This window comes from Canis lupus, chromosome 8, assembly GCF_003254725.2.
Source record: "Canis lupus dingo isolate Sandy chromosome 8, ASM325472v2, whole genome shotgun sequence".
In the NCBI taxonomy this organism is placed as follows: domain Eukaryota; kingdom Metazoa; phylum Chordata; class Mammalia; order Carnivora; family Canidae; genus Canis; species Canis lupus.
In genome coordinates, this window is record NC_064250.1 from 48,525,452 (window position 1) to 48,552,773 (window position 27,322).

Sequence of the window (27,322 nt, forward strand, 5' to 3'; positions counted from 1 at the left end):
TTATAAGGATCAATGGAAGAAATTTCTCTGAGGTCTTTGTTCTAGGAACAGTTATTTTTCTCCTAAATACCTGGATTTTATTTTATGTATACTCAAAATCATATAACTCACCATGTTTCCTTTTTGATTGCTTATATTAAAATTTGAAGTGATCTTGAGTGAATGTAGAGACCTCACAACCTGCAGAACTAAAATCTCACTGTTTACATATTCATCTTTTTTTTTCTTGTTTCCTTCTTTTCTTTAATTTCCTTAGGTATCTATTGTTTTTGCCTTCATCATATTGCATGTATTTTTAAGAACTCATCTTAAATTATTCTGGGAGCAACATGGTTAACTAAATACAAAGGTGGTGAAGGGGTGCTAGCTCACACAAGTCCATTTGCTGACTGTGGTTGGGTGGCTTGAACAACAGGCTATTCATAAGTACAGGAAATTTGCAAGACTGATGTTAGAAACTCTGGAAGTACCTGCACTATTTATAGTTGCATTTTTAAACAAATTCTTGAATCTGAGTAGTGAATATGTGCCATTCTAACTGGAAAGGTAATTATTAAATACCTTAGTAGTCATTTGGCCATAGTATAGAAGTACCTCTACACTCGGGGGAGCAAGAGACTGGTGATTTCTTTCATCTAAGCAGCACTGTTTTCTTTTTAAGGTTAATTCCATTCAAAGATCAAAGTCTAAATACTTAATCAAAACCACTGATTTTGCAAATCCTCAGCCAATCTTGGACTAGATTTGCAACCACCAAGTAGTGAAGAAAGCAAAATGAAATGGGACCAGGCCCTTAAAAAATACATTGGATATTGAACATTTTTTTTTTTTTCTAGTTAGTACTCAACACTGAACCCTATTGCTCTTCAAGTTATCTTTCTTCTTGACTGGGAAAAGAAACAAGCTAAGCTAGAAATGGCTTGAATGGGGCAAAGAAGGGTGTTTATTTTCTAAATATGGTTTACCCTTGAATAATACAAGTTTGAACTGTACAGGCTCACGTATATATGTTGTTATTTTTATATAAATACAATACACTCCTATAAATGTATTTTCTCTTCCTTATGATTTTCTTAATAATGTTTTCTTTTCTCCAGCTTACTTTATTGTGAGGATGCAGTATATAATATGTATAACATACAAAAAATGTGCCAACCAACTGTTCATGTTATTAGTAAGGCGTCCAGTCAACAGTAGGCTATCAGTAGTTAAGTTTTGGGGGAGTCCAAAGTTGTACATTGATTTTTTACTGTGTGTGGGAGTGGTCACTCTTAATACCCACGTTATTCAAGGCTCAGCTGTATCTTTCCCAGTCCAAGTATCCATTCCGTTTCTCCCTGTGTCATCTGGTCACAGGAGGGAATGGTAAGGAGCCTACCTGTTCACAGATGGTACAAGTATTGGATACAGCTCAGCATCCTGGGGGTGGACAGGACACATGTGTCATTTGGGGAAGGGATTCACTCTTCTTGGGCTTGCTTCCTATAGGACTAACCAACCTGAAGCCAAACTGGGGAGAAGGAAAAGATTGGTCCTCATTCCTTTGGGCCCTTTTCCATTGGGAGTGATTTTGACTCTCACCTGCTTTGAATCTAGGGTGTCAGGGAGATTTTCTGGTACAAATATTAATGGTGCAGAAAATTGGTCCAGAGTATGGAGAGGAGTTGGAGAAGGAAAGAATGAAGTCCACGGTGTTCTTATGACTTTGAAAAAAATCAAACTTGTAATTTCAAAAGACCATCTTCTTTCCAGTTTTTTCTTTATGAGATATAGATATAATAAATACTCCTTTGTACACATTTGCCTTAAGAAAAGACCTTCCGAGGGGTGCCTGGGTAGCTTGGTCGGCTGAGTGTCTGACTCTTGGTTTCAGCTCAGGTCATGATCTCAAAGGTTGTGAGATGGAGCCCCATGTTAGAAGGTTCTCTCCCTTTGCCCCTTTTCTCATTAGCACACAAGAGTAGGCTCTCTCTCTCTTTCTAATATAAGTAAGTCTCAAAAAAAAAAAAAAAAAGAAGGAAAAGAAAAGACCCTCTGAAATACATAGTGGTGGGATTTTAGGGGATTGTTTTTCCCTTGTTTGGATCTAAGGTCCAATTTCCCCACAATATATAAGCGACAATATGGTTGGATGTTAAGTGGGGTCAGGTTCTCAAGTCCATAAGTAAAGAAATAAATCATGTCCAGGAAAATTACCTCAGAAGATAATTTCCCTACCACGATAGGATGTATGTGGCTTTGTGCATCACACACTAATTGCTTTCATTTAGGGGCAAAGATGCATGAAAAGATGTGCGTATTTATACACCAGAATCCACTTAAGGTAACAAGCAGTGTTAAGCTTTGTGAGAGCTGAAACTGGTCATGGAAGAGATACCTCCCATCTTGTCCCTCAGCCTGAGAAGCCCATCCTCACGGAGTGAGGGCCTCAGGAAACATCTCAGGGGCCTCAGGAAACATCTCCATTCTTCAAATTGCTCTCTGTCTCTTTCTCTTCGCAGGATGCTGTGTGAGGCCTCATCTTAAAGCTGGGTTTGCAGGACAAGCCATTATAGTCACTTAGATTGCATCTTGGCAGATCAACAAAATTAGCATTTTATTTTCAGGTGGACTTATTTCATGAATTAAATTTATTTTTTTATTTTTATTTTTTTAAAGATTTTATTTATTTATTCATGAGAGACACACACAGATAGAGAGAGAAAGGCAGAGACACAGGCAGAGTGAGAAGCAGGCTCCATGCAGGGAGCCCAACACGGGACTCGATCCCTGGTCCCAGGATCAGGCCCTGGGCTGAAGGCAGCACCGAACCGCTGAGCCACCTGGGCTGCCCTCATGAATTAAATTTAATGTATTAAATTCTAATGTGAATTTATTACCACTTCACCTAAGATTGAGAAAGCCTGAAGGTATGGGGTGGTAGGAACGGAGGAGATCTGGTTATAAATGCAGGGCTTTTTAGGAGGCGATGAGGGTAAAGCCCAACCTGGAAGCTCTGGGCTGTTGCAGCAGTAGAGGTCATCTGTGAGGACGACTCTTAACCATGGCTCACTAACCCTGCTCTGGTTGGGTTGGGGTGGAGTGCAGGAGAAGAGAGGGGTTGAAGGGATGGGACTGAGTCCTTTCTCTGTACCCCTGTACTTTGCTCCCTCATCCCCAAATAGACACAGGTGTCCACAAGACTGGTATGCCACTGAGAGGTGTCTGGGGGCCCAGGCAGAAGGAACATTCACCGAATGCCCAACACATACTGATTGAGCATCTGTGAGGTGTGGGGTGTCTGGGACAAGCATCAAGTTTTCTTGGTGGGGAGCCTGTATAGCTTCCTTCTCCCCTGCCATGGAGGCAGAAACAAGGTGATAGAGACGACACAACTACGGCTGCTCGGTGCCCTCTCATGCAGTGATATGTCCAGCCTTGCTGATCATGTGGAGCATCAGTGGGGTTAGGACGTGGGTTTTGGAGTCAAACAGACCTAGGTTCAAATCCCACTTCTGGTACTCATGGGCTGAGTGATGTCTAACAGGTTATTTGGCCTTTCTGAGCTTCAAGTAAGTTATTGAAATAGTCTGTTAATGGGAATGATACTTACTGAGCACCTGCTATGTGTCAGGTACCAATGTTCTCTGCCCAAGAACCTTACAGACTATGGGGAAGAATGGTATGCGTGTTTATAGGGATGAACAAACCATAGTAAGTGCTCCAAAGGGGAAAAGAAGAATCCTATGAGATCATGTAACCTTGGCCCTAATTTGGGTCTTTTTGGAGAGAGAGCTTTAAGGGAGGGCTCTCTTTTTTTTTCTTTAAGATTTTATTTATTTATTTGAGAGAGGGAGAGAGTGCACATGAGTGGGGTGGTGGGAGGAGGGCAGAGGGAGAAGCAGGCTCCCTGATTTGGGGCTCCATCCCAGGACCCTGAGATCATGTGACCTGAAGGCAGCTACTTAACCAATGGAGCCACCCAGGCACCCCAAGGGAGGGTTCTCTAAAAAACTGTCATCAAATTGAGAGCTGTGAGATGAGAAGGTTGCTAGCTGGAACAGTGAGGGAGAGAACGTTCCAGCAGGATATAAAGGGTTCGACTCACCTCCACTGATGAGACCCCCCTGCCACTTCCCCTGGAGCTAAAAAGAAACTTGCCAAGCCTCTGGGGAAAAAATCCTGTCACTGCCCAGAGCCCTCCAGAGAGACGATTCTGTGGCTCTAACCCTCTGTGTCCCACCCCACAGGATGTGTGGGGCTGGTGGTCCTCAAATGGCAGCCCCCAACCTTCCCAGCTATTTTCACCTCCCTGAGAGCATGTTTCCAGTGAGGCTGGGCTCCCAAGCTGGGCGCCCGCCAGTCAGTCTGGCCAGGGAAGGAACTATTTTGGGAATTTTTATGATGGAACAATATTTTTTTGGTAAACAAATGGAAAGCTGTTAAACAGGGACGCTCACCCCCTAGCTCCTGGTTCACCTTTCCCCATGTAAAGGTGTCACAGAGGCAGCACTGTCCGGTGGGGAGAGTGTCCCAAGGGCTACCTACCTTCAGCGCACACCCCATCATTTCTCTCAGGATACACATCTGCAGAAACTGGGAGGCTGCCCCCTCCTCACACCCTGCCTTGGGTACCTTGGGGAAAAAAACCAAACCTTTAGTGCAGTCAGAGGTGGTAGGGGCCATGTCTGATTAACCCCTTAGGGCTTGAGGATGGCCTGGACTCAGAATGTTAGCTCTCACAGGGACCTGAGAGAACATTGCCACCCCTTTCCTTCCCCCTCTACTGGGAGGGCACTAAGGCCCAGAAAGGGGAGGGCCCTTTCCCAAGGTCACAGACCTCATCAACTGCAAATAAGGCTGGAATCCAGGTACCAGACTCTTAGTCCTCTTCTCTTTCTTCAGGAATAGCAAGCCACACCAACGGTCAGGAAGAGGAAAGAGTGGGCTGCGAGCTTGGTATTTTGTGGGGAGCCCATGAACAGTACACCCATGGTCAATCCTGACTACTAAGGTCCTCAGCACTGACCCCACCCTTGAGCTCACCTGACAGAGGACTCTCTTTACTTTTGAGGACCTGTCCTTGATCCTGGCCCTGTCTTGCCCTGGCTGAGCTTCTCCAGGGGCACTCGTCTCTGACTGGGTGCTGTGGTGGCTGGGACTTTTGGGGCCCAGGACCCTCTCATTGATGCTGGGACTACCCCTACTTGAGCTCTGTCCCTCCAGCAGTTACATCACCTCTTGTTCTACCTACAGCTGTCTGGGCCTCTTTTTCTCAGACGGGGCTGCCGTCATTTTTTATGTTTGAGTTGAGAAAAGTTAATTAGGGTCCCAACTGACAATAGGAGGGATGCATTACCTTTTCCTTACTGGCAGGGCTAAGAGGCCACTGCATTATTATAGTCATGATAGCTACCTCTTACTGAGCCTCCATCGGACCCTTATAGACATGTTTTCATACAGCAGGCATGCCTGCGAGGGATTATTTGACTCGCTTTACAGATGAAGTTACTGAGGGCCAGAGAAACCCCAAATCACATGGCCAATGAGTAAGTAATGAAGCTGGATTCAGTCCGGCCTCCAGGAGAGCTGGCTTTAGGAACAGCTTGATCTAGGATAGTATTTCTTCTTCTCCTCCTCTTGATACCACACGATGGTATCCGTGGTTGCTGGAGCCCCAGAATCATACTCTCTCAGCAGAAAGGGACAATTTTCTTTCATAGCTTCAGTGAGAAAATCACAGAAGGACTCCAGTTAGCTGGCTTAGGTCATGTGCCCATCTCTCACCAATCACTGTAGACAGAGGAATGGGGTCTTCTGATCCCGGAAACGTGCGCCACACAGGATGCACTGCCCACAGGGAAAAGGAGCTTGGGTGGTGGAATGAGGGGAGGAAAAGTATGGAAAGACAGAAACAACAACACCCCTTCCTCTGTAGGCTTGGAGACCAAGAGAGTGTCAGCAGCACTGATGATCAGAGGGAAAATTAGGAGGAAGGGTTACACAGGAATAGTTATACTAACTCTAACAGTACTCGGCAAGATTTATTACTTTACAGCTTACGCAGCCCTTCCGATACCTTATTAGCCCTCATGTAACCCTGCAAGGCAGGTGGAACAGGTGTTGTTACTGACCTCATTTTACAGATGAGGGACAGGTCTGGAGAGGATAAATGATATATGCTTGTGGCTGGCAGGGGGCAGGTCTGAGACCCGGATGGTAGACTCATGCTCACTTTCTCTGAATCCCAATTCAGGAAAGAAGATATGCTGAGTGTGAAGTGCCTGCTATCCTGGAGGAAGATGTTACCTTCAAGGTGGTAGGCGCACCTGAGCATCAGGTCACTTTGGGGTCATTCAGCTTAGTATGGTCCCCTGCTAGGTGTTATGTGCCATGTGGGCAGGGACCTTGTCTAGTTCACTGCTCTACCTTAGTGACGAACATATGCTTAGCACTCAAGAGGCTGAATACAAAGTGATCCAATAGTGCCCTGCTGAGAGGCTGAGTCTCTGCTGGGGGACGGAGGGTGGGGACCAGAGTCACAGGCCAAAGACTGAGCCCTGGGAGGGAATATGGAGCGGGAGCCCAATGTGCAGAGTGGTTGGTCCCAGCTCCAGAAAACCTTTGTCAAATGCACTGCAAGTCTCACATCTGCCGGGCAGACCAAGCTGGCCATGTGGGATCTATGGACTCTGAAAATCCCATTGGTGTAATAGGACTGGGTTGGCACCGGATGTGTTGTGCCTTCTGGGGTCTGTCTTTGCTGCACCTGACTGCACTTCTCTTAAGTGAATCAAGCTCCTCTTATCGAACACCACTATGTGCCAGGCATGTGCATATATAGTGCATGTATGGTGATAAGTAAGATACAATTCTGCCTTTTTAAGTCATTTATTCATTTGACCCTCATTATTTCCCAGGTACTGTGTTAAGCACTTGGGTGTACAAGATTTGGTGAAATTCTGATTTTAGGTAGGTTGACACATTCATGACCAAGTGATCATAATAAATACAATGTATAAGTGGTTTGGTCTACATATAAAAAAGTGCTTTGGGATTATAGAGATAAATGTGACCAATTTTTGTTCAGAGATTCAGGGAACTCTTGATAAGCAGGTGTCTGAGCTAGAATAGTAGAACAAAGGAAAAAGGTAAGTGTGTTCCTGGCATGCTCAGAGGATGGGTTGGTGAGCTGTTTGGGTGGGGAGAGTCGGTACACAGGGGCAGATGGTCGGAAATGGAGGGTGGGCAGCAGGTCAAGCTTGAAGACCAGTCTAGTCCAGGTGTTTTCACTCGATCCTTAGATGCCCTGGTCCCTTGGAAGGGAAACCCTTGCCCGGGATATGTGTCTAGGCTTTGCCTTTTACTCATCTGTTGGTTTCATACTTTGTTCTCTGGTCAGCAGCATGTCCTGTTTGTGTCTAGCTTTGTTGCTTCTTAAACCGTAAGCTCCCAGTGGGCAAGATTTTTCCCAGTTTCCGTGCATTTTTTCTTTGCCCTGAGCTCAGTGACAGCATGGATAATAACCAGGCCCCCTGGTGCTGCTGTGGGCCAGGTATATCACAGGGAGAGGCTGGCCACAAGCTCTGCTCAGTGACTGGGGAGCGAACTCCAGGACAATCAGAGTTGCTGAGAATGAGCTCTCCCTGGGCTTCCCTTACCTACCCATGGGGTCATCCATGGTGTGTATGCTGGAGTGTGCTGCTTGTCCACTGACATAGGTCCCCCCTCATCTGGTGTTAGAACTTCTGAGTTTGAGCTGAGCACACCCCACCCAACCTCCCTTGCACAACTATAGCAAGCCACAGGGATATGAGTGGAAGTGACCCACATTTGAGTTGGCCCTAAAAGGAAGGCATGACCCTTCCCCTGCTTGGTTCCTCTTCCTATAGTAGGGGATGAGGGCCATGGGAGAAGTGATCTTTGACACAGCAGTGGAAGCCGTGTATTGAGGATGGCAGAGTTGCTTATTGGCCTGGACTACCTCTCTATGCACTGGTGTATTCTGAAGCCTCTTTATTACAACAGCTTCGTCTGTACCTAAATCTGTTTAGTGGAAGGAACCTTCTTTGCCCTGTGGTCTTGGACAAATCACCTTATCTTCTTAGACCTCTGTTGCCACACCTGTCAGAGGGGAATATGAATAACTCTTCCCTTGCTCATTGAGAAGCATCTAAGAGCTACAGATGTGGCTCTGATTTGAGAAGTGTGGGAGCAAGGCAAAGGTGTGTGGGAGCGTTTTCAGGGTGACTGAGTGATAGTCTCTGATCAAAGTTTATTGCTTTGCTCTTTCCTCTTTGGGAATGTGTGAGTGGCTCAATTAAACCACTGGCCTAGCTAATCAGAACCAGTGTGTGTGTGTGTGTGTGTGTGTGTGTGTGTGTGTGTGGTGGGGGGGTGGGCTCTGTGTTCACCATCTGCCCAGAATAATTCTCCCCAACCTTTAAAGTGCTCAGAAAACACAAAGTTTGTCTTGGCTGTAATGGGCCAGACCTAAGGAAGTGATCTGGGTCAAAAAGCTTTTACACAATTGTAAGTAATGGAACGTACTGAACCCAGTTGAACCTCATTAAAATGCCATGGCGGGTTGAGTGTTTATGTTTCATGCTCATGATGTTTGAATGTTTAAATTCACATGAAAAACATAAGCACCGAGATGAAATAACTGGCAGGGTCTGGGCCACTATTTCAAGACGAAGCGTACTTGATGGTGACAGCGGTGTTGACAGAACACATGGACTCTGAAGTGCAGGGAGGGCCCGGCTCACACGGGCCCTGGGCTTCCCACTCCGCAACCCGCACGTCAGCACGATTCGCCTCTTCTCGTGGAAACTGGCGCTGTGCAGGGGGCTCGCTCAACACACACCTGGGTGATTTACGATACACGAAGGACAGAGCCCACGTGATTTAGGAGAGGCAGGCAAAGAGCAGAGTTTAGGAAATTTAGGAATCATTCAATTTAGGAAATTGAATGAAAAAGAGGTGGGGGAAAAAGGAAGGATGTCCAGGAAAGAAATAAGACAATGTGTTTGAAAAATTGGAAACAGATTCCTTAAATACCTCACAGTAGAAGATGAGTAAATAAAATTAGGGGCCAGTCACTTATTCCATTTGTGAAACGATATTTGTGTTGTCTGCCGTGCACTGGGGTCCTGGGTCAGTAGATTCTGGGATGAAATCCCCTGACATCAGATTAGGCAGCTATTTAAAGTGATGGTTATGGAGCCTTGGTAACAACTTGGAAAATGCATATCATATGAATTTAGCAGAAGATGCAAGGGTCAAAATTTAGGTACAGTGTGATGACAGCTAGCTTTAAAAAACCCCAGATGTGGTGGAGGAGGAAGCAAAAGGAAGCATGGCTAGCAGGCTGTGCTTATGTTAGGGTGGTGGGGTTAGGCTAACTTGTCTCTATTCTTGAAATTTCTGCGCTGTAGTTGTATTCCATTCATAAATAAATTTTCTTTTCTTTAAGTAAGAAGGGCCATCACCTGACAAACTGACCCTCCCACCCACGTTAACCATCGGTCCAGCTAGCCTTCGAGGAGTACTTCACATGGGACAAGCCCATCCTCCTGTGCCAGCCTGGCTGCTGGCATTCTCCAGGTGTTGGGCCCTGCTGCTAGGAGTCCAAATCAGAGATATTAAAAGTTTGGGAGGAGCCAGGATATGCCAAAGGGCACCCCTGTTCTTAGCGATGGCAAATCTAGCAGCTCGCCAGTGGAAACAGAGAGGCCCCCAATCCGGCACAATGCAGGGGCCGATATTTCCCCCAACTCTCGGGGCCGGGTGCCTGTCCATTTGGGGCACGAGATGAAGGAGTTGGCCAGCTTCCCACCTGGGGAATGGAAGGGCCAGGCATCGCATGCCATGCCCAGGCCAGGCACTCACAGCTGCGCCTGCCTCCACTGGAGAAAGTGAAGGTTCTGTATGTCCTTCTCCAACTAGGCCTGCTTGGGGCATGACTCTGGGATGTGGCTTTGGAATCAGACAGACCCAAATATTTTAAGACTTTACAAATATTGAATTGAAGAACTACATGCACATGGTTAGAAAAATAAAATGGTACAGAAGGGCTTATAGTTCAAAACAGATTTCCATTCCATCCCTTGGATTCAGTCTTACCTCTCAGAGGCTACGGCTTTTCACTGCTTCAGTTTTGGGTTTTGCCAGCTTGCCTTCCTGTCGCTAGGTAATATGTGAATACTGCTGTGTTCTGGTGGATCCTCTGGGGGACATTAGCTGTTGTCTCCCCACTCTGAGAAAGTAGGATTTAGCTCATGCATATACTCGGGGAGACATAGAAAAGCACCATCCAGACTTGCAAAAATGGACTTGCCTCCCAGCTGTAGGGAGCGTGGTCAGCAGATGGCCACCACTGCCAGCTCCCACATGGTCAGCCCCCGAGGTACCGCGAGCCACCTGGCCCCAGGTCGCACCCTTCGTGGGGCTGCCTGCACCCAGCAACCCAGCACAGAGAGGGAATAAGGCCGTTTCAGCCCAACGTGGGGCCCTAACTGGGAATGCTCACTCCAGTGCTCTGGGCCGACTTTGTTGGATAGGCATCACCGTTGACTTCTCTCTCTGCCCAATTTTTTCTTTCCCCTTCTTGTCACGGGTGTCCATCTTTTTTTTTTTCCTTAGATTAATTAATTTATTTATTCATGAGAGACACAGAGAGAGGCAGAGACATAGACAGAGGGAGAAGCAGGCTCCTTGTGGGGAGCCCCATGTGGGACTCGATCCCAGGACCCGGGGATCATGACCTGAGCCAAAGGCAGACACTCAACCACTGAGCCACCCAGGTGCCCTCCCAATACCTTGATGACTCTGTTTCATCAGCTCTGAGTTGTACCCGGCTCCTTACCCTGTAAGGACACCATCCTGTCCTCCAGCCTCTTCAGTCAGGTCATTTTTTTATTGGATTAAATAAAAAAATCCACTAATAGTGTCACTAATAGTGACATCCACTATTATCTTTGTTTCAGGAGTACAAGGTAATAATTTGATATTTCTGTACATTGTGAAATGATCACCACAAGAGGTCTGATTACCATCTGTCATTGTACAGAGGAGTCGCTATGATGTTATTGACGATTTTCCCTGTGCTGGACTTTTTCTTTCTGTGATTCCTTTATTTTATAACTGGAAGTTTACTCTTCTTAAGTCTCTTCACCCATGTCACCCGTCGCCCCTCCACCCCCCTCCCCTCTAGCTACCACCAGTTTGTTTTCTGTGTTTATGAGTCTGCTTTTGTTTTGTTTTGTTTGTTTACTCATTTTTTAGATTTCACACCTAGAGAAATCATATGGTATTTGTCTTTGTCTGCCTTACTTCACTTAGTGTAATACCCTCTAGATCCATCCACCTTGTCACAAAGGGCAAGATTTCATTCTTTCTTATGGCTAATATTCTTTGTGTGTCTATACCACAACTACCTTATCCATTCATCTCTTGATGGACATTTAGGTTGCTAAGTGCTTCTATTAGCTCTTTTTAAATTTCTACATTGTCAGATATGGTCACATCATATCCCGTCCTAAAATCATAGTGAACTTTTCCCTTCTTTGTTCACGGTCAATTTGAAAATTTGAAGACCAATGAATGAGTAACAACCGGAATAGTGCATTTTGTGTGGGTAAATATCACGGGTCCTGGTGATGGCCTCTGATCGTATTTCTTTCCCCGAATGTCCACAGGAAGACACCTGTGTTACTCAAAGGACAACGTTCTGAGCCCCAAGATCAGAGAGATGTTTTATGTGCCACCATTTGCTCAAATTCATCTTACCTCTTTCGTTGTTTCATTTTTGGACTGCAACATTCTTGATTCGTGGCTTGCTTTTCCCAGAGTTTTTGATTACTTTCTTGTTTCTGTTTGGGCAAAGAAAGCTAGGTCTTTGCTGTCATGCCCCAAATATTTCCTAGCTTTTTACTCATTTTATGTGTGGCTTGGGATCTGTTAGATTCTTCTAAAAGATTTTCTCCTTGGGACCCATTGACATTTTATTGGACACCAATTTCTTTTGAAGCAGCTATCATGCTGGGATTTTTTTTTCCCCCCATTGGACTCTGGTTAATTCCACCATTTCTTGTATTTTTCCATTATCCTTTTGTTCCTTTGATGTTCACTCCAGTTTTGTTGGAGTACCTTCTCATTTTGCAAATCTGCAAAGTATGTACAAGAAGGAAATATCAAGTACTTATTTGGGAATTTAGCTGTGTGACTCAGGGAAGTCCCTAATCAATTTGTACTAGTCTCCTCAACTGTGACATGGGGATTATGTCACCCACGTCGGGGAATCGTGGTGAGGATTGCGTGTGATAACACTGATCGAGTGCCTGATCTTTGGGGCTGAGCAAATTTTGGTTTATCTCCCTAATTAAGCTACCTTATTCGCTAAGGATCTTAAAATGCTCCCATTGCCTATGGAAGAGTCCAAACTCTTTAGCCTGGCCCAAGACCCTCCACAATTGAATCCCAATTGACCTTTTCAAATTTATTTCCTACTACCACCTTCATATACCCTTTGCCCTGCCAAACTCTCCTGCAGCACATGTGTGTCTTCCAGCCATCAGGCCTTGACTCTGCTCCCTCTGCCTTGAAAGCCGTCCTGAGCATAGCATCTGTGTGAGCAAACCCACTTCCCTTCTCAGGTGCTCCCTCTGCCACCATCCTCCCCTAATCTCCAGCTATACACACAGTCCCACTCTCTCTTCTGGCTTTTGCCCCTTCCCACTGCCTCTGAGAGTTGTTATGGCCACACACTTGGCTGGCTGCCTGTGGATGGACCAAACTCTTTCAATTTTTCTCTGCAGCTGGGGCAGCCACAGTGTTGAATGATCCCCTTTTTGCAGGCTGGGAAGAATCCAGGATGCCTCTAGGCAACGTTTTCAGAGAGCCAAAACCTACTGCTTCCTTCCTCTCTCCTGCCAGTGTAGCTCCCCCACCCACAACAGTCCCTCCCCACCCTCCTGCCCCATGGAAGGGCAAACTTTACTTTTAGGGCAGCCACCTATTTGGTGAAGTCTGATGGCCGTGGGAAAATGCTCTGCCATCAAATATCTCTTCTACTAGGATTTAGTAAGGGAACAAAATGCTCATACCTCTGGGAGGGCATCATATTAAGTATACTTCAGTAGCATTAGCATTTGCTCACTCACTCACTCACTCACTCACTCACTCACTCACTCAAGTGTATTAGATGACTCTGGTGTGCCAGGCACTGTGGAGGGCTTGGGGACACAGAGAGAAGAGATATAATCCCTGCCCACAGGGAAAAAACATGAAGAGCTTCATTTAAGATCACTTTCCAACCATGAGGTGTAGCTGACAGCAGGACATTGGGTTGGGTATGAGGGTTGGGATAGTGCAAGAGTGTGAAGGCCCTGGGCGCCTGAGTGGAAGAGGAGCCACAGAGTAGTGGGGTGCCAGAGACAGATTTTTCTCTGTGCCACAGCTTAGCCCTATGCTATGCTGTCTCCTGAGGCAAGAAGTTGGGGAGAGGATGGAAGGGAATACGATGCGGCCTCTGAGTACAGGGTTGTACCCATCCCATTCATGCTTGATTCTCTCTTGACCCTGAGGGAGACGCCTCCGCCCTGGACAGCTCTTGTCATTGTAGCTGTGAGGAAATACAGAGAAAGGAAAGTCCCTCAGCTCACCGAGATGTGTTCCCAGCCATTTCCGTTCATTTTCAGGATAAGCATGGGAGGAATGGGACAAGAAGGATGGCCCAAGCTGGTGCTCTCCCCAGGCCAGACCCAGTCACTCTGACCTGCACTGATGCGCAGGGCAGCCAGCCCTGGAGGAGCAAAAGCTTGCGGTTGTGTGTTTCTGAGCAGACATTGCAGCCTATGAAAGGTTGAATTCCGTCTGGTGGTCACATCCCGCGCCGGCTGCCCCACGGCACACAAAGCTCCTTTTGTAGCCAGTGGGACCAAGGGAAGGGGGAAGCTGAGTTCTTAATGCGACCAACCAACTTCCAGCTTATATCAATAAATTTCTCCCTGAACCTTTCCAAAACAAAGCTTTGCTAATGTGGAGCGGTGGGAGCCGGCTCAGCTCTCGCAGAGTCCGCAGAGTCCACAGGCCCAGGTCCTCCTTACTCTTGGCAAGAGCCAGCTCTGGCAAAAACGGGGGCTTAGGCTACGGGGAAACTGGTGTGCAAGTTGGTTAAATAACTGCCCACAGGTGGTGGGGCCAGTAAGTCTCTGGTAGAGCTGATTTGAACCCAGATCTATGAAAGTCTTCTCATTGGGCTTTTGTGCTACCTGCCCTATCCTGGAGGAAGGCTGTCCAGGGAGCCCACCTATAGTCAAAGACCACAAGTTCTTGCAGCTGGAAGGGTCCTCAGAGCTAGCTGGTCCAACTCTTTTATTTCATGGGGAATGGGGGATTTTGGATCTCTCTGAACTACAGAGACAGTGGTTGGGATGGGGCTCAGCTCCAGGTCTCCCCATTCCATATCAAAACATCTTTTTGCTTACACTACATATCCTTGGGAAATGTGCATGCTTCAAGAGAAGGACAAAAGGCACTTAACTCTAGGGAACCAACAGATGATGGTGGCAGCTAAAACGAAGTTTCCCTACATCATTCTACAGACCACAATCTGGAGACAGAGGGAAGTGACAGTGTCATTCAGTTGGAGTCCAAAAGTCCTGAGAGCCAGGGGAGCCAAGGTTGCAAAGTCCAGCCCAAGGGCAGGAGAATACCAATGTCCCAGCTCAAACAGACAGGCGGGATAGAAAGGGGGCAAAATCCTCCTTTCTCCGCTTTTTGTTCTGTTCAGGCCCACCAATGGATTGGGTGATGCCCACCCACAGTGGAGGGAGCAATCAATTTTTACTGAATTCACCAATTTCAATGCTAATCTCATACAGAAACACTCTCACAGGTACATCCAGAAATCATGTTTTACCAGCCGCCTGGGCATCCCATGGCCCAGACAACTTGACGCATGCAATTAACCATCACAATGTCCTTGCTTTATACCAATGTTGTAAGTCTGCTTTCTTTCTTTCTTTTTTTTTTCCCCGGATGGGAAATTTGAAAAGGAATCAGCTATAATTCTCCTTCCCCACGATACCTTCCACACAGTCTTGGGGCTTCCCAGTGATGCAAGGGCTGACTGGTTGGAAACAAAACCACGGAGCTCACTTATGGCACAATTATAGCTGCAAATACCCTTTGGGAAGTCAAACCTAGCCAGTGGTTCTGTGGCTATGACAGCAAAGAATAGCTTTCTGGGGGCCAAACCAGTAAATCATTTCAAGGTCTTTGTGCACATTGGATGAGGCAATGTAGTCAAATAGTTTAGAAAATTGTCAAGGGAGCCAGGTAAAGATCTGGGTTCAAATCTTGGTTCCGCCATGGTTTACAGGCCCTGTGACCTGTAGACACTTACTTAACCAAGTTGTCTACCAGTTTCCCCATTTGCAAAATGGGGATAATACTAGGATTGGTTAAAAAAAAATATTAGGATTGGTTGGGAAGGTTAAATGAATCCATCCATGTGAAGTCCCTAGAACATTGTCTGGCACATAATAAATGCTCTATATGTGGCAGCTATTATTATTATTGTTATTATTATTATTATTATTGGAGGAAAAAGTCAATACCATAAACATTTGTTGAGTGTTTGAGTGAGGTTTGTGGATTCCAGGATCTTTAGAAGATACAAGAGTTAGTAAGAATAAGACATGGGCCCTGCTCTCAATGTGCTTTCAATCTACAAGAGGAGAGAAGACACTGATGTGAAAAGGGAGACGTGTCACGCAAGTGAGAACAATAAAGAAACCTGCATTTTGAGAGAGGGAATCGGATCTCAGAATAGGAGGAGCAGAATCAGGCCAGAACTTGAACACTCTGAGCTTTAAGAGATGGGAAAATCACCTTGAGCAATTTGGGGCAGTTGAAAGGAAAGTTTTTTCAGGTTAGAGGCCTAATGTGTGTGTGTGTGTGTGTGTGTGTGTGTGTGTGTGTGTGTACCCACTCACAAAAAAGAAAAGCTACTTTTTTTTTTTTTTTTTTTTTAAGAAAAGAGAGAAAAGAACTTTTCCTCCACCTCCCTGTAACCTCATTCCACTAGGCGGCTTCATGAATTCATTAGCACATCAGCTATGGCAACTCTGTTTTAGCAATCCCAGCTCCCAGGGTACGTGAGGGAATTCTGCAAGGCCGGCTTTGACTGTCAGAGAGAAAAGGAGCTGAGCAGAGATTTCCAGGTCAGAGGAGAGCTGGGTGCCTGTCCCTAAAGCAGCAGACTGGGGCCCCTGCTTCCTGGTACCAGGAAGAGTAGGGCCCAGGGGTCATTGACGTGGAACAGGACTTATGCATGAATTTCTAAATTAAGGTTTCTTAAACAACAACTAAGAAAAAGAAAGGAAGACTTCAACCTGATTTAGAATCTCTTCACTCAGTTATTTTCAGCCTGTGTAATAAGACCTCAATTCTTTGGAACCCCAGAGGGATAAGTTGTTCTAAAGGGATAAAACTTGGGTGCCCAAACTTAAATTTAAATCATTTTGATGGGTTTGAAAAAATGTATGCATGCTTTTTTGCTTTGTTTAATAGAATATTTGGAATGTGACTTGGGGTGCCTACTGCAGGACTCTGTTGCCCTTTTGCTCTTGTGTACAGGATGACTTGAGGCCATACTAAGCAGGCTCAGACTACTATGTATTTTAAATTTTTTTGGGAAAAAAACACCACTACCACACCATGGAATTCTAGATTCAGCTCTGGCATATAAAAAGCTTAGATGCTGTCATTCTTGTCCTTATAACAAGAAAAAGCTGTACAAACTAAAAATCAACAATTTTTTTCTTGAACTCATCAGAGAATTGGGGTTGCAGAGCAAATCACCACCTTGAAAGCTGGAGAGATCAGTGAATTCTGGAATGTGTGGCTGGCATCGGCCTACCTGAAGCCAATGCTGCCAGAGCCATAAACTGGCAGGGACACTTACCCAGGTACCACAGCCTGGGTGCCAAAGTCATGTCGTTTAAACTTCTGATGGTCTCATTCCTTCCAGGCTTAGCTATGCTGTGTGCCAAGCTTCACATCTATTCTTATTTTTTAAAAAGATTTTATTTATTATTGATAATTATTTATTTTTTGATTTGAGAGAGAAGAGCAAAGGAGAAGAGCATGAGTAGAGGGAGGAACAGAGGGAGAGGGAGAAGCAGACACCCCACTGAGCAGGGAGCCTGATGTGGGGCTCAATCCCAGGACCCTGAGATCGTGACTTGAGCCAAAGGCAGATGCCCTACTGACTGAGCCACCCAGATGCCCTATATCTGTTCTTAATGCAGATAAGGTAGTTAGCAAATGGGTGATGGGTGGCAGTGAGCAGCAGACAGACAGACAGGCAGATGGACAAAGCCAGAGGCAGAGTTAGATTTTGGGTCTTGGTTTCTGATCACCTCTCAGCTTTACATGGTTCAATAGTTTGATATTATCAGTTTAGATGAAAGTAACCAGTGCCAGGGAAGCATCATCCCATAGAAATATGGCTGCCATACATGTACTTCAAAATTTTCTAGAGGTAATATTTTTTCAAAATAAAAAGAATAGATTAACCCAATATATTTCAAATGTTATCATTTCAACATACACTCAATATGAAAGTCATTAATGAGATACTTTACATTCTTTTTTGGTATAAAGTCAAAATGCAGTGTGGACTTCTCAATTTGTCCTGGCCACATTTCAAGTACTCAAAAGCCACATACATGTACAGGCCCGTACAGCTCCGGGGGATTCTATGAGGCTAGAATTAGGTTTGGCTGCTAATATCAAAAGTGACTTAACACAGAAATGCATTTCTCTTATATAAAAGTTTGGGTAGGCAATAAGAGCCATGTGATAAGGCACTTTGTATTCAACCCAGGCTCCTTCTTGTTGCTTCTATCATCCATCTTGTCCCCTGATACACGGCTTCATTGTCAAATTCCTCAACAGTCCAAGATGACTGCTTCAGCTCCAGTCAGCACATCCACATTCTAGCCAGAAGGAAAGGAAAAAGGAAGAAGAAATCCTCTATTAATGGTGCTCTAAGAAGTTCCACACATATTACTTTTACTTACATGCCTTTGGCCAGAATTTAGTCAATGACCCTACCCAGCTAGCTGCAAGGGAGCCCAAGAAATGTAATCTAGATTTTTAAGCAACAATGTGACCAGCTAAAATTTGAGGATTCTGTGACTAGGGAAGAAGGAGAGGGCATATATTGAGAATCAACTGGTAGTGTTGGTCTCAGACCAATTCACACTGAAGAAATGCAGATTAGAATGGTAAACCAGAATGCCAATTTATTAAGAATTAATGGGACTGTAATTGCCAGCCAGATGGGAGTGTCTGGGTCTGCTGACTGTTGCAAACTCTTCCCAGTAGGATCATCTAAATGGTTGAAAGATTGGTGGATTAAGATATTATGGCCTGATGGACCCCTTTCCATTTAAGGACTCACCACCCTGACAAGAGAACTGAAACATTCCTGCTAGTCTTGCGGGAGCCCTCTCTCTGGGATAATACTACAGACCCTTGGAAAACTCCTGCCTTCACTGGTCCTTTATCTGAGCTTCAGGGGGCAGGGGGTACTGTCCTTTCCCCATCATAGCTTTACATAGTACAACTCTGCTTACATTTGTTACATTTTAGACTTTGAAAGGACAAGATTTTGAAGATACATGAGCCCCTTGTCAACTTTGGAAGTACTACTGTCTCATCAGCAACACTCACTCACTTGACAAGTATTTATTGAGCATATATTGTGCACCAGATATTCTATTCTGCTGAGAGTCAATGAGAACCTGACTTCTGTCCTTTTTTTAAAAATTTTATTTATTTATTCATGAGAGACACAGAGAGGCAGAGACACAGGCAGAGGGAGAAGCAAGCTCCATGCAGGAAGCTCGATGTGGGACTTGATCCTAGGACCCTGGGATCATGTCCTGAGCCAAAGTCAGATTCTCAACAGCTGAGCCACCCAGGCATCCTCTGACTTCTGTCCTTAAGGTGATCACAATATCTAAAGAATAGGGAAGGTGATGATGGGCAGGGTTAAAAAATAAGTAGGTGTTCACTGAGCAAGAGGAATGAAAAGGCATCCTGGGTAGAAGGAACAGTATATGTAAAGGTTTATAGACATTGAAGAACACAAAGTATTTGGGAGTAGTGCATAGCTGGGTGGGATTTGAGGAGAGGAGGTGCTGGAAGGGTGCTACAGTACACACTGTGGTGGTCTCCTCAACATCCATTCCCTCTTGGTAACTATGCCATTTTCCGTTGGGTATGCACCCTCCCTACACTTCCCACACACTTGAGGAAGGTGATTCCACCCTACCCCTAGGGGTAAAATGAATAGTCCCAGTATAGACTCATCAGCAAAATCCCTTTTTGCCTAAGATGAGCAAGTGACCCACTTCTAACTGAAGAGACTGGGAAAGACTTTTCAGGCAGCTTCAGAGAAAGAATCTCTCTCTTTCTCCCTCTACATGGTGCGGAGTGCGGGTATGAGGTCAGGAATTGTTGCAGCCATTTTGTCACCATGAGGGAAACCTAGCAAAGGATGAAGACAACACCATGGAGGGGAGAGGGAACATCCTGAAAATCAGGGGCTTTGATGACATAGTTGAGCCATTGAGCCAAACTTACCCTGAAGCCCATTCTACCCCTAGGGCTTCAGCAGGTTTAGGTCACAGCATGAGAGAACTTGGGGCTTAGCCTTTATTCTGAGGGCAGGAAAAAACTATAGAAGATTTTCTTTTCTTTTTTTTTCTTCTTTCTCTCCTTCCTTCCTTCCTTCCTTCCTTCCTTCCTTCCTTCCTTCCTTCCTTCCTTCCTTCCTCTTTCCTTCAACATTGCATGCTTATTAAGGACTTACATGGGCAGGTATTACCCCAAAGAAAATTATATTAGTAAGGAATTCTTAAATGGTCCCTGCAAACTTTATTTCATATAATTATTTATAAGGAGAAAGAAAATAGATTTTTTTGGTACCTTGTTTTGCTTCTTTCACACCTCCATTTGGTCATTTTTCAGGTGCTAATCTCCTCCTGCTTTGTAGCCTCTGTTTTCCTTTCCTCCACCTTCCAACCACAGGTCTGAATATCCTTATGACCATTAATTGCACTTCAGTTTCTGGTCCTCCTAAGGCCTCATTGGCTGCCTCTCCTCCCAAGGAAGGCTTTCGAGCAGGGCATGAGCTGACGGACCCACATTGTAGAACGTTGCCTTGGCGTGCTGAGGGCAGAGAGCCTGGACCAAGGCCAGAAATGAGTAGCTGAGCCAAGACTGGAGAAGAGGGGCGAGTTTGAGCACCACTCAGATGACGGAGGCCAGGCTGACTGGACCAGAGGTCGTGAGGACCAGGGTGTGCTTCAGGAAGACTCAAACTCATCACCTGACTATAGGAAGGGAGACACTCTCCTTCCTCCTGCCACCATCATCGTACTCCCATGAAATCACTTCCACTGCCAGATTCTTTATTCTCCTCTCTTGCAGGATTCATGCCTCTGATTATAATTTCTTATGGGCACAGCTGTCTTCTTCCCATCATGCCTCGTCATCTTCCCATCTCCAGGATGTGGCACGTGGTTGGCACTGGGTCAGTGCCAAATTGGATTGATAGCATACTGGTTCTTGCTGAGCTAGGTGTTAGCTGCACCCTCCTCCTGCTCCCAGGGCTGAGTCATCTCTTTCATAAGTAGCCTCCAAAGCTGCAACCACGATACCCAGCTTCCTTGTTGTTGGCAGGTGTTGGCAGCCTGAGTGCCAGAACACCAGGGAGGCAGCCACTAGGAACATGCTGGGGGTTCGGGTGTGGAGAGTGAGCCAAGTAATCAGGCCTCGTATACATTGACATGAGGAGTGTGTGTGCTCCCTGGGAGATCTGTAACAACACCCCCTTTCCGGGAAGCAGAAGCCAGGCCTCCTTCCTTTCTCTTTTCTCACCTGTCCTGTCTTGTGGCCAGAAGTACATTCACTGGCTTTCCATGCTTCTAAAATAAATTAATTTCAGGACCATAAGCTCCCAAGCTATCCCAGTTTTGCTCCTTGGGAGCATTAACCCCTTACCATCCCACTGGGCCTCCAAGGCTTTGGATCCATTTCACAAAATATTAACACTTTCTCTCCTTTCTGAAGAGGGACCTCAGTTTTCCTGAGAACTGTCTGTTCCCCACCATTTCTCACTCTGCCAATAATTCATCCCGTAGAATGCTGTGTTAGGGGATGGTCATGAGCTACATGGCCTTTGAGGGAACAATATTAACCTTTTACAACTTTGCAGGGCACCCCTCCTTATCCCTTTTATATCAACCTCCACTGGGTTCTTGAGATGTTCCTGGTTCCTCAAACCCCACGTTTTCCTCATCACCTCTCCAAGATTCCAGTTCTTCCCCTGGTCTGTATCATTATGGAAATTCCTGGTCCTGCTAGCCCGCACTTCTTAGCAGGGCTCTGAAATTCAGCTCTCATCTGCCCCACTGTTATGTTGTTTTCCCTGTCGCTATGGCAGGGATTAAGACTCCAGCCAGGGAAGGAGGGTGGAGGGAAGAAAGTTGAGCAGGGAAAAGCAGGAGGATGATGGGAGAGAGCCTGATTGGAGGGTGTCAGAGTAGGAGGAAGCAGAGAGAAATAGGCTGAGCATGTCAAGGGCGGAAGAGGGATTCCTGTTTTGTTCTATTTTGGTTTTGGTGTTTTAGTTTGGGTTTGTTTCCGGAGATGAGGAGACATACATTTAGTGCTGGATCCTGCCCCCGATGCAGAGTCACGGCTAAAGAAATCCTCTCCCATAGTCCGTAATCCAGAGGCAATCTCCAGTCCCCAGATCAAGTAGGAAAAACTCTCAAAATAACTTTTAGTTATTCCTAATTTACTTTATGGACAGGCTGGCTGGGTCAGTGTGACTATGTGATTCAGTACAACCCTGAGACCCAGGTAAGGGGGGCCTGACCTTCGGAGATCCCTGCCCTAGCTTCTTTGCATTTCTGGAGTGAGATATCCTCAGGACTAAGGAAGATGCCCAACCAGAGCCAAAGCCTAGACCCACACCCACCCTGGTCTAGAACTTGCCCCTGGTATTCAGGACCCTAGAATCTCTGCCCACAAGGCCCAAGCCTGCTTCCAGGGCCCATGTGGGCCTATTAGCAAAGTCCTCCCTCCCAAGGGTGGCTTGTGTAGCCTGGAGCCCAGAGGTGGCTACTTGGGGCAGTTGGACAGAATGTGGAAGTGCAGACTGGTGTTAGGAACATGCATGTGGGTAAGGCCCCTCGCTGAGGAGGGAATAAAAGGGAGACTAACCATCATCTGGGATAGCCTGTCCCTGTGGTTCTCACTTTCTGGTGTGAGGAGTCGAGAATTCTAAATTTGCTCTTGGCTTTCCAGAAGTCAAGGAAGGTATGTTTGTTAGGGTAGAAGGATAAGACATGGTTTATTTTATTTTATTTTATTTTATTTTATTTTATTTTACTTTATTTTTTTTTTAAAGAGAGAGCGTGCCTGCATGCATGAACCAGGAGGTGGTGGAGCACAGAGGGAGAGGGAGAGAGAGAATCTCAAGCAGACTCCACACTGAGTGCAGAGCCCAACACAGGGCTTGATCTCACCACCCTGATTGTGACCTGAGCTGTAAGCAAGAGTCAGACACTTAACCAACTGAGCCACCCAGGTGCCTGAAGATATTTTATTTAACAATTTGTTAGCTTGACTAATAGTGTTTAAATATTTAGATATATGGTATTTGGGTCTTAATTTGAATTCTTGCCCTAGTCCCACAAGTCTGTGAGAAAATAAAAGATTTGTCCAGTGTGAACACCCCTATTTCCAGCTGTGCCTCCAAATGTCTTTTTCTCCATGTCCCCAGTCCTCTGACAACTGACTTCATTCAAAGGCTCTAGTGCTGTGTGACTCAGTTACTTAGTTTCCCATAGTTATAGTAAGGGTAGCAGTAATGGAGTAGTGTTCTCTGTTTATTTTTTATGGTTGTCTAGCTTCTGAACCCTCTTTCTGTGTTTGGGAAATATCTCTATCCTGCATGCGTGTTTACACATGTGTACACACACACGCATATGCACACTTTTATGAGCCTTGATAGAGAACAGAGCTCACATCCCAGTCCAGAGGACAAAAATGCTAGGAACTTGCTATATCAGATGCCACCAGTCATCTCCTGTGATATCTATTCTCTTCTTTAGTAAGAGAACCCCCAATTTTTAGTTGGGGACATGGCTACCTGGATGGATCAAAGACTACCTTTCCCAAACTCTTTTCTGCTAGATGTGGCCAAATGATCAAATTTCAACCATTGAAATGTAAGCAATGCATGTGATTTCCAGGAAGTGGTTGTAAAGAGAAAGGGTGGTTCTTTCTCTTTCCTGATAGCTGGGATATGGACTTGATGGCAGGTACTCAAGCAGCCACATTGGTCCATAAGGAAGCATGTGAAGGTCTTCAAAGGTGCTTCAACAGCAATCTTGCACTCTTTGCCTTCACATTTTTTATACAGAGTGAGATACATTTCTATTTTTCTTTAGCCACAGTTATTTTGAGTTTTCCATTATATGGTGTGAAAACCAAGTGTGAATAATGTATTTGTCTTCACAGCGTCTCTTGCAGCTAGGGCACAGCATGTGACCAGGCTCTACCTCAGTCTCTCTGGTCAAGGCAGCCTCAGCAGGGAGCTTGAGTTCCTAGAGTAGTGGTTGCATCCAGTGTCCATTGTGAGGCAAGATGAAGTACCCAGTGCTTGGTGATGGCAGCAGGTCTGCACTAGGCCAATTCTGCCTCATGATTTGGGATACTATTCTTGGCTGCATGGTTTCAAGCTGCGTCTTCCAGCAAATTATCCAATCTCCTGTTAATAAATTCCCCTTCTGTTCACATCTGTCAGAGTTGGTCAGTAACCCACAGTCAGCCCTTGTCAAAATACTTTATAGAAGTAAGATTTCACCAAGAATGTTGGTTTTTGCCATCAAATGAGTCCACTGATGAGTCTGTAATCTGTTAACTCAGACTCAACATGAGGCATGAATTTCATTTAAAAGTCAGAATTTTCTAACACACTTGTTTCTAAAGATGCTTCAGATGGGGGCAGAATTAAGTTCTTTTGAATATTTGGTGTCTCTTGTCACAAGGATATGTGCCATCTGCTAGTTGAAGCCACAGTATTTTGGGAAGAGACCAGCAACCAAAATTAAATATGAATTTAATTAAACTTAATACAAAATTAAATCAGAGGCATATTCAAAGGGCAGTAGCACTTCACTTATCCAGAGGTGATTTATACAGCCAACCTCAATTATTTGGAACAGGAAACAGAAAAGGAGCAAAAATAAACAAAACTCCAAAACCGATGAGGAAACAACAACCACTTTCAAAACAAAACAAAACAAAAGAATATTTGCAGCCAAAATCAATGCCACAGGGCTCATCCCTCACAGTTTATGCATCTATTCAGAGGCAAGCCATTTAGACTCTCCTTTAGTTCTACTCTTTGTGTAGACACAATTCCAGGGAAAATTTGGGTGGTGAAGAACTTCCCATTCCAGAGAAGATTTGAAAAAGCACCTTAGGGGGCAAGGGGGAAGGGAAAGCTGCTGGAGATTGATAGGAAGGAGATGTTTGTTGGTTTGTGTTAAAGGCAGAAACAAGGCAGTAGAGCACAGCACTGCCTCTGAGCCCCTTCAGTATGACAGTAACCACCCTGGGTTACAATCCATCCAAGGGCGGAGGCTGTGTGTGCTGTGGTCCAAATGTTTGTGTGCCCCCCAAATTCATTAGTAACTCCTAATGCCCAAGGTGATGCTATTAGGAGGTGGGGGTCTTTGGGAGGTGATAAGGTAATGAGAGTGGAGCCCTCACAAATGAGATGAACACCCTTACAAAAGAGGCCCCTGAGAGATCCCTAGTCTGGCCACCGTGTGAGGATTTAATAAGGAGTCGGCAGCCTGGACAAGGACCCTCTCCCAACCAGGCTGGCTCCCTGACCTCAGACTCCCAGCCTCCAGAGTGGTGAGAAATAAGTTTCTGTTTTTATATACCACCCAGGCTGTGGTATTTTGTTAGGGCAGCCCAAACAGACCCAAGACAGTGCTATTCAGGAAAACCCTGAGCACCATGGAAAGTTAGGAAAAATTCACAAGTGGGCCAGTATCCAGTGTCGGTGGACACGTAGAGCAATGTGAGTGGATTTCCCCACTGCTGGAGGGAAAATAACCATTTAGGAAACTGGTTTGGTAGCACTTTGGAAAGCCTAGGCTGTCAGAATCCTTGACCCAGCACTTCCTCTCCTACTACATACAGATGGTCCCGACTTACAAGAATTTGACTTATGATAGTTTGACTTATGATGGTTTCGAAGCCATATGCATTCAGTAGAAATCGTACTTTGAATTTTGATTTTGATCTTTTCCTGGGCTAGCATATGTGGCACGATACTCTCTCCTGATGCTAGGCATCAGCAGCAAGCAGCAGCTCTCAGTAAACCATGCAGTTGTGAGGATAAACAACCAATACCCATACAACTATTCTGCTTTTTCACTTTGGAGGATTCAACAAATTTCAGACTAGGCTAAACTGTGATGTTGGGTAGGTTAGGTGTATTAAATGCATTTTCGATTTATGATATTTACAACTTATGATGGATTTATTAGTACATAATCCCACTGTACATTGAGGGAGATCTGTATAGAAAGAACCCATGGCCCATGGTCATGGAAGACATGAGCCAGAATATTCACAACGTTCAATGAAAGGAGCTACTCCTAACAAAACACACAAATAGGATTCAAGTTACATAAAGCTCAAGAACAGGTGAAACAAATTCTACTGTTTGGGGCTACATTCCCATGTGGTAAAACAATAAAGAAAAGCAAGGACAGGATTAATGGAAAGAGGGGGGCTCCTGAGGTACTATAGTGATATTCTTTTTCTTATCTGGGTGGTGGGTCTACTGGTATCTACTTGATTTATATTCTTTAAGTCATATATGCATGTTTTATTCATATATATGATATATCTCACCAACAATGTTTTTAAAAGAAGGAAGAATAAAAAAAGGAAGAGTCAGGTTTTGTCCAATTTACCCTGTTGAAGAAGGCAAGATAGCACTTAATAACACTAGAAACATTTCTGCCAATACACTTCAAAGGAAAAGGGTTTGGGCACCTGGAGGGCTAAATTTCAGTGATCTGGAAGGTTCATTTAAACACAATAGCTGCTCAGCTGCTTCTCCAAACAATGGAGATTGATTATAGGTAGTGACCTGGAGCCCCATCTCTTTTTCAGTGAATTTCTGAATTTTGCATTGGCTTAAAAAAGAAGGAGGAGTCTTCGTTGGGGCTCCTTGGGGATGGCATGGAGAACTTTCACCAGTCAGCTTCAAGCCTGCATTTTGGCCTCCTTCCCTCTGGCTGCCTCCCCACCTGGAAGCTGGTTATAAATGTAGAATCTCGGGCCCCACCCCAAAGCTACTGGATCAGAATCTACTTTAAATGCACCCTGAAGTGTGAAAAGCACAATTCAAACCTAGACCATGACGGGACCAGATACTGGACTCTTCATAATTTCAGGAAAACCCTCCCTTTAAACAGGCCCAAGGCGGAAACTCTCAGTACTGATCTCCATGCTGCAATAAATAGTACGCCGAAAAATTGGAATGTGTGCATTCATTCAATTAATATTAGGATGAAATTACCATTTTCTTCGTCAAAAATGGTTGAATATGGTCAGTTTGATATGGTTTAGCTCTGAGTATTCATTGAGCTTCTATTATGTGCCAGGCACAATGCTAGTATTAGGGACAGAGCAGTGGGCAAAGCCAGCCTTGGTGGCTGCCTTCATAGACCTCACAGTCTACCAGGAGAGACAGACATGAATTTTTTAAAAAATTTACACAAATCATGTAAAGTCACAACTGTGGCAAATGCTATAAGGTGGAGGTCCCTGGTGCATGGATGGTCCATGAGTTGACATGTTTCACAGTGGCAGGCATGTGGCCAGAACAAAAATCTCACAGGTGAGGATGGCTTGGGAGTGAGAGGTTCCGAGCAGAGGACGCAGCAAGTGCTAAGGCCTCCTGTCATTGATTCTGGGAGGCAGAAACCCTGACCCGAGTGCAGGACCCAGCTGGCTTAGTCTGGATCTCTTCTCTCTCCCAAAAGACAACCAGAGAGGTAGCCGAGTTTGTCCTTGGCACTTGCCCACACTTTCTGCTTTTCCTGCAGCCTCTGTGTTTGAAGAGGTTGCCAGGGCTTTTCTCTCCTCCATGGGAAGGGATTGGAGACCATGGTTAAATGGTCCTAGAGTCAGATTCAGTCACTTCACATCTGTGGGG

The 27,322-nt window shown here is 45.3% G+C and overlaps 2 long non-coding RNA genes across 2 annotated transcripts in view; one reads left to right on the forward strand and one right to left on the reverse strand.

Annotated features, from left to right (window-relative positions):
- Positions 1-5,401: 5,401 nt before the first annotated feature.
- On the forward strand, positions 5,402-26,621 carry LOC118355528 (uncharacterized). Its single transcript, XR_004818172.1, has 4 exons — positions 5,402-5,528; positions 6,236-6,295; positions 6,900-6,951; positions 26,275-26,621. It is a non-coding gene; the product is annotated as an uncharacterized LOC118355528 (long non-coding RNA).
- LOC112658083 (uncharacterized) overlaps positions 17,557-27,322 on the reverse strand; it is a 28,832-nt gene continuing 19,066 nt past the window's right edge. The window contains exon 3 of the long non-coding RNA XR_003135489.3: positions 17,557-17,987. This is a non-coding gene — a long non-coding RNA (uncharacterized LOC112658083). The remainder of the gene's footprint in view (positions 17,988-27,322) is intronic.